The sequence below is a fragment of the Mytilus trossulus genome, chromosome 13, assembly GCF_036588685.1.
Source record: "Mytilus trossulus isolate FHL-02 chromosome 13, PNRI_Mtr1.1.1.hap1, whole genome shotgun sequence".
Lineage (NCBI taxonomy): Eukaryota > Metazoa > Mollusca > Bivalvia > Mytilida > Mytilidae > Mytilus > Mytilus trossulus.
Genome location: NC_086385.1, coordinates 31,291,268 through 31,298,856, shown reverse-complemented (window position 1 = coordinate 31,298,856; position 7,589 = coordinate 31,291,268).

Sequence of the window (7,589 nt, the reverse complement as noted above, 5' to 3'; positions counted from 1 at the left end):
ATGACTTCATCAGCTAACAATACCAATACTAACAACAGGCTTACGCATGGTTATATACAGTCACGTAGCCGCGATATCACGGATGTGTTCTAGTGATACTAAAATATATAAAATAATGAAATATATTAAAAGTTAACTGCAATATACCAAACTAATATCCTTAATATTCTAAAACGTTATGCATAAAATATTAATATGAAAGACACAATAATATTGAAATGTTAAAGACAATATAATTAAAAGATAAGCATTATATAATTAAATGATAAATAAAATATATGATAGAATAATTGATGTTTTGTTTTTAATACTGACCTTATCAGTTATAATATCAAGCAAGCCCTTTTCAATACTGATTGTATCAGTATTAATAATATCAAGCGAGCCCACATGGGCGGGTTGATGAAGCTAGTATGAAAATATTAAATGGCAAAATGATTATTCTTGTTATCGTATTGTTTCAGCATTTGTTTTTAGGTTGAGAATATGAATTGAATGAAACTGTTATCAAAATTATTTGTATGCGTACACTCATTTTCAATTGATAAATGTTAATGTTATGTACAATGTTTAAAAAATAAACAATTTATTCACAAACTAAATTTGGGTTCAATCTACTATTACACATTTGTCCTGCTTTTTTACAGGCATATCTAACAAATCCACATCTGTTTTACCATAATATCAACATTTGAAAAAAAAACTTGTCCTCCATATCGAATTAAATTTTACGGCACGTCTCATAGACATAGAGTCTTCAGCACAAAGATCTGAAGGTACCAATGAAGGGAAATCAGCAATCCTTCTTCTTCATTCGTGAATAATGACCATTAGTTTTTTTAGGATCTTCCTTTCCTGAAACCACTTTTGGAATTGGTTTTAGATATCCATATGTTGCATTTTCTTTTTCCTCTGCAATTTGCCTTAACTTTTGAGTTTACGTTTTTTTTTTCAACCCAAGCAGCATCTGTGCTTGTACTGAACTTATCTGTTAATAATGAGGTTAAACACTTGAATAAATTCACTGTAACATATATACACAGTAGAATAATAATATTTTCTAATACAATGTTTGTATACCCAGCCAATTGGATCACAAGTCACTTAAAAATATAAATCTAAAAATCATATCATATCAGAGTCCAAATATTTAAATCTAGATAAATCGACTGCGTTTTGTAAATGCATGTTAAATATGTTTAGCTGTTCATCTTTGAAAATAAATAGGAAATTGTATTAGTTGTTTAAAATATGAAAGCGATAAAAATGTTTCTTTGCCTGGTATGCTTGAGAAAACTTCCTTACAGAGTTCATTTTATAAATCCGAGTTAATATGGAAATAAATTTTACTTGCAATTTCTTTTTGCTACGCATTTTACATATTCTACTGTCCTTAGGCTAGCCACTAAACAGTCATCGTTAAACTGTTAGAGATAGAATTCCGCATCTAAATTGATACAACATTGACCGTTCGTTTCGTTGTAGGTTAAGGGTCACGTACATGTATGCTTCAGCAGAGAAATTATTTTTGAAAATTTTGTGTGTTCGCCGTTTTGGGTATTTATTTGAGTTTGTAGTTATAAAAAAAGAAGATGTAATATGATTGCCGATTCTCCACAATGGACCAAAATGCCACATAAATTAACAATTATAGGTAAGGCATTCAACAACGAGCAAAGCCAATACTATGCGCACATAGTCAGCTATAAAAGGCCCTGAAATTACAAAGTATAACAATTCAAACGAGAAAAATCACGGCCTTATTTACTTATCTGTTTTGATAATATAAATTGTAAAATATTCATGTATATGGAGGAAATAAAGATAATCAACATAAAAAAAATCAAGGAAAACCAAATATGTAACACATACACAAATGATAACCACCGAATTACAGGCTCCTGAATTGGGACAGGCACATACATACATACACTGATCAAGACTATGCTGTACAAGTAGTTCTGATTTGGCGTTATCGGTGTCACAACTCTTCTGTGAAGAGGAGTCTGATTATGCACATGTAATAACAATCTAGCTGGCGATAGCATATATACACACATTTTGTATTTTTCTGTCGTTTCTAAAGGATTTTTTTTAGGTTAATGAACTATTCATTTCATTGTTGATTAATTAACATGATTTAACATAAGCTTTTATTCAAATTTATTTTCAATGGCAATACAAATGGGATGGATGACGTGTGTGTGTACGTTTTTTTTTTGTTTTTTTTTTTACTTATTCATGGATTTTTTTTGGTCTTGGGCACTCCTCTTTTATTATAATATCTTTCATTACATAGCATTTTTTCTAATTCGTCTCTGCTGACTATTAAGTCTCTAACACCTTTATTTAAATCTCCGGGGTTCCCCACAATAAATAGTATTAACTGTTAGATAAAAAGTAGCATGAAATGAAGTTAAAATGAATATGATTTCCTTGTATTTTGTTGAAAACCCCGTTTTGTAAAGGATCAAGTATTTCTAAATAAACATTGGAAAGAAGTTGTACAACGGTCACCGAACAAAACATTTGAATTAAATTCATAAAGCTTTCTTTACAGTAGTATGTTTTAGATGATTTATTTGATATATTTTCCTTTACTTAATTACAGTTACACACTAGAAAATGTAAATTTTTAAAGTCTAGAATACCTTTTTCCTTATTCTAATTTTCTGTAAAAAAAAAACCGGACCGTTTGTTTCAAAACCCGGACGATTTCATAGTTGCTCTCAAAAAAACCTGGACAATGATAACAACTAAATCATTTGTTTAAATACAAGGAAATGATACTTCTTTGTAGATCAAAACTTGCGTAGTATTCAATATAAGAGTGGTAGTAATATAAAAAAAATATGTTATCTACGAAACATCAGTTATTTAAACTTATCGCATTTTTTATCACTCGAAAAAGCCCAAAGTACACTCAAAAAAAAAAAGACCGAATCACTCGAAAAACTACGTGATATAACTTTGTTTTGAATTCTTTTTTATTCCACATTTTATTTGATTTTCAATTTCTTATTCTGATATGCCGACCTATTATCTTCAAACAGTATAATTGTTCTAGACCATATTAGTATTTGGACCGTACGCGTACGGTCCGGACCGTATACGTATACTCATAAGGTCAGACCATACGCGTACGGTCTGACCGTATGAGTATACGCATACGGTCCAGTACGATCTGACCATACATGTTATTTAATCCTATGGACTAAATTGAAACAATCTTTATTTTTAGTTTTACAAATTGTTTTTGATAATTTATTACAATTAGATAGATAAAATGAACAAACGTACAATTGAAATTAGGTATTTGTTTAATTGTATATCTGAATCCTATTTTGGTACTCTCGCCCAAGGTGACACAATTCACGTAACGTAACATTTTTAGCATATTCATGTTTGCAGTTCATGCATGATCTTTTGCATTTGCATGTTGTGGTAAAGTTGCTAAATATTCTAAAACAATTAAACTCCCACTTAAGTTTACTTTCGATATCTTCAATTTCAGCGTTCATAATACAATTAATGTACTACTGATCGACTTTTAGGCCGTATGGTGACATATAGTTGTTAATGTTTGTGTCATTTTTGGTCTCTTGTGGATAGTTGTCTCATTGACCATCACACCACATCTTCTTTTTTATATTAATACGGCAGATTAGCATATTTAATTAGCGTGAATTAAAAAAAGTTAACATATCAAGTTTTAGTTTCAATTACTATTGATCTTTTTTTATATTAATTTGATAGTTAAGTTATGTTGATCTGCTATATGCATTTGTATCTAATAAACTTGACCAACTTTTTAATATAAGTCAGACCGTATGAGTATTTTGAAAAAGTACGCATACGGTCTAGACCGTACGCGTACGGTCTAAATACTCATACGGTCTGGAACATAATTACAGCATGTCTACCTTTACGAACGCAGTAATACTCTACAACGGCTTTTCGGAGTAACAACCAACTTATTTACACTACAAGATACTCCTAATTTTCCACATCAATACACCTAAATAACGTAGGCCAATACTCAGATACAATATTGTTATCTCTATTCTACAGCAAAATAACAAATCAGTCCATTTCAATGTATTTTTCATAGTTAAATTTCATAAAACTAAAATTCCTAGAAATCATATTATTGGCATTAAAACGAAACAAGGTGACGTCAAAAATATGTTTCCGTAAACAAAATAACGTCTTACGGTGGTATGGGTGTCTTCCTCCATCTTAGATGTAAAAAACAGAGAACCAACGGTCCATATTTTATATTAAGTTAGCAAAATTTGATGCAGGAATGCAAATATTTTATGTGAACTTTCTTTCAAAAGAACCAATTTATAAGAATATAACTTATAAATAATTTAATATAAATATTTTTGCAAGTATTGATTTTTTTTTTTAATTTTTTTTAATTTTTTTTAAATTGGCATTTTAAGGGGAGGTAACTCTAAGACAGTGCATTTTCTAAAGGATTCATCCCTGTATAATCCATACAAAATGTGTCATTTTGTCACGTCCTGTAGCTTGAGAAAATGCGCGGTGACATATAATTTTTATTATATTTTTCAAGATATATCAATAGATACTATGATTTGGCAAAGAATGAACAAATGTTATCATTTTTATTTTAGACTCCCATACCACCTTAAAACGAATTAATCTACATCTGAAGACAAATGCGACTGAATGAAAATAATAGTTGAACTATATTATATTACAAATTTTATCTAAATTGGGTAAAAAAACATTAATGTGCTTATTGTTTACATTTAGATATGTGGTAACCTTTCATTCGAGGTAGAATAAGTTGAAATATGTGGTAACCTTTCATTCGAGATAGGATAGGTTGAGAAAATTAGTGGTAGTTTAAACTTTGAGAAGTTCAGGGCATATAAACGTTGAAAATATGCCGCACAGCCCAATATTTTGACCTTTAAAAAAAATTGTGATGCATATGAACTTTCATTTCTAGGATAAGATTTCAAAACTTCATAGTAAAAGTGGTACAGTTTTAGCCGTAAATGGAGTTCCTATGATAAATTGCATTGTTAATATTTAAATAAATGCAACCTATAGAGCCGTGGAAAAGCATATGTAGACACCAATAATATATGGTCAGTTTTTAATTGACTAAAAACAAAATCAATAGTGATATAGTCCGTGTAAACTTCCCACTACCATCATACACCATTCATTATACACCATTATACCATAAAACCCGTGCAATTACACCATACACGTCATGCACACCTTTGTACTATATACCTCAAATAGTTATCAAAAGTAACAAATTTATATTTTTTTACGCCAAACGCGTGTTTCGTCTACATAAGACTCGTCAGTGACGCTCAGATCAAAATAGTGAAAATGCCAAACAAATACAAAGTTGAAGAGCATTGACATTCTATCTATACCATCCGAAATTTCCAATAATGCAATTTAAAATTCACAGAAAGCGTGCGACTACACAATTTATCATTTATCATGTTTATTAAAAAAAACAAATTTTAATCTCAATATTGTAAATTACTGTATAAAATTATAATGAGTTATTTTCAATATTTTGCTTAGTTTTACACTTTGTTAATCAAACTTTATATACACGTAACATTATCGCATCATTCCTTAAACACCATAACACCATTTCCCTTACATCATATATCAAATACCATAGCATTATAACAACCACTGCACCATATACCATACACTATACGATATAGGGAGATGTAGATTATGTTACGTGTATAAAATTTTGATTATCACATTTTTTATTAAGTTCACACTATCTGGCTGTACCAGTCAAAGCAGCATTTACATAATTATCTAAAGACCGTGTTTAACTGATAACAAGAGGTTTTGTTACAGTTTGAAATTCAAATTTCGTTTCTTTATATTTTTTTATTCAAAATTCGATCGATTAAGTCAATATTTTTCATGCAAGTGTAACACATGTGTAATAATGGCTGATTTTTTTCCGTTCTTCTTTTTTCTTTCATTTAAGCATACAAACTGATTAAATTGCTTTTTCATGACATGTAGGTTTTTATAGCAAAGTTACGTGTTTCTTTTTGGTGTAATAATGCACATGACATGTATTTCAGTTAATTGTTTGATTTTATGTTTTAAAGCCTTTGGTTGTCTCCAGAGGCGCGTGTGTTCGATTGGCTACTGGATTATTCTAAACACAGCATTTCAGAGTAAGTGCAAATGCTATAAACTAGTAAGCATAAATTACGTATATCTATTATATTATATATCTATCTAATGCAGTTAACCTATATACCTGTTTGTTATACAATATTGAATGCATACGACAACTAAATCATAATTGTTGCTTGAAGGTTTATTTCATCATTAGTATACATTAGTATACATATGTTTTATGAAATACTTTTTAGTAAGCGTAAGATCAAAACCAAAATATTTTTTTAGTAATTGAGTCTGCGTTATTCAAGCCTATATACTTTCGTAGACAACTTTATATTAGAGCAATTGCATTAATCAAGTATTTGCTGGCGTATCCGTATCGACGTATCGTATAACACGTATATGAGGAAAGAATAAATTCAGGCTAGTTGCCCCGATGAAATTATTTTATAGTGCATTAAATTTTATTTGAGATCGGGGTAAGATTATTAATTTAAGCAAATCTGTTCGATACGTATACGTAGATCCGTGCACGTATCCCGATACGTGAATAATGCAAATGCTCTATTAGAGTATTTGCATTATTTACGTATCAGAATACGTGCACGGATCGACGTATACGTATCGAACAGATTTACTTAAAATATTGATTTTACCCCGATCTCAATTAAAGTTTAAGGCATTATAAAATATTTCCATCGGGACCAACTAGCCTTTATTCATTCTTTCCTTATATACGTGTTATACGATACATCGATACGGATACACAAGCAAATACTTAATTAATGCAAATGCTCTATTACTTGGTGAAAGTAAAAACACAAAAATACTAAAACTCCGAGGAAAATTCAAAAAGGAAAATCAAAAATCAAAAGGCAAAATCAAAAGTCCAAACACATCAAACGAATGGATAACAACTGTCATATTCCTGACTTGGTACAGACATTTTCTAATGTAGAAAATGGTGGAAAATGAGTGCACGTAATGTGTATTACATAATACATAATAATGAACAAAGTGCGCAGAGTAATAGGCCAACAATATATAGAATAGGGAACTCGTAGTTTGATTCGATTTCTAAATAACATTTCAACTATCACACTGCTGAAAAGTTCAATTCGAAAATGTGTATCGTTCCTCTTTTTTTATCTACATTACTTCATTTTTTTTTTGGTTAAGTCGATATTTGTATTGTTAAATCATCATATAAAAGAGGGACGAAAGATACCAAAGGGACAGTCAAATTTAAAATCTAAAACAATCTGACAACGCCAAGGCTAGAAATGAAAAAGACAAACAGAAAAAAAAATAGTACACATGACACAACATAGAAAACTAAAGAATAAACAACACGAACCCAACCACAAACTAGGGGTGGTCTCAGGTGCTCCGGGAGGGTAAGCAGATCCTGCTCCACATGTGGCACCCGT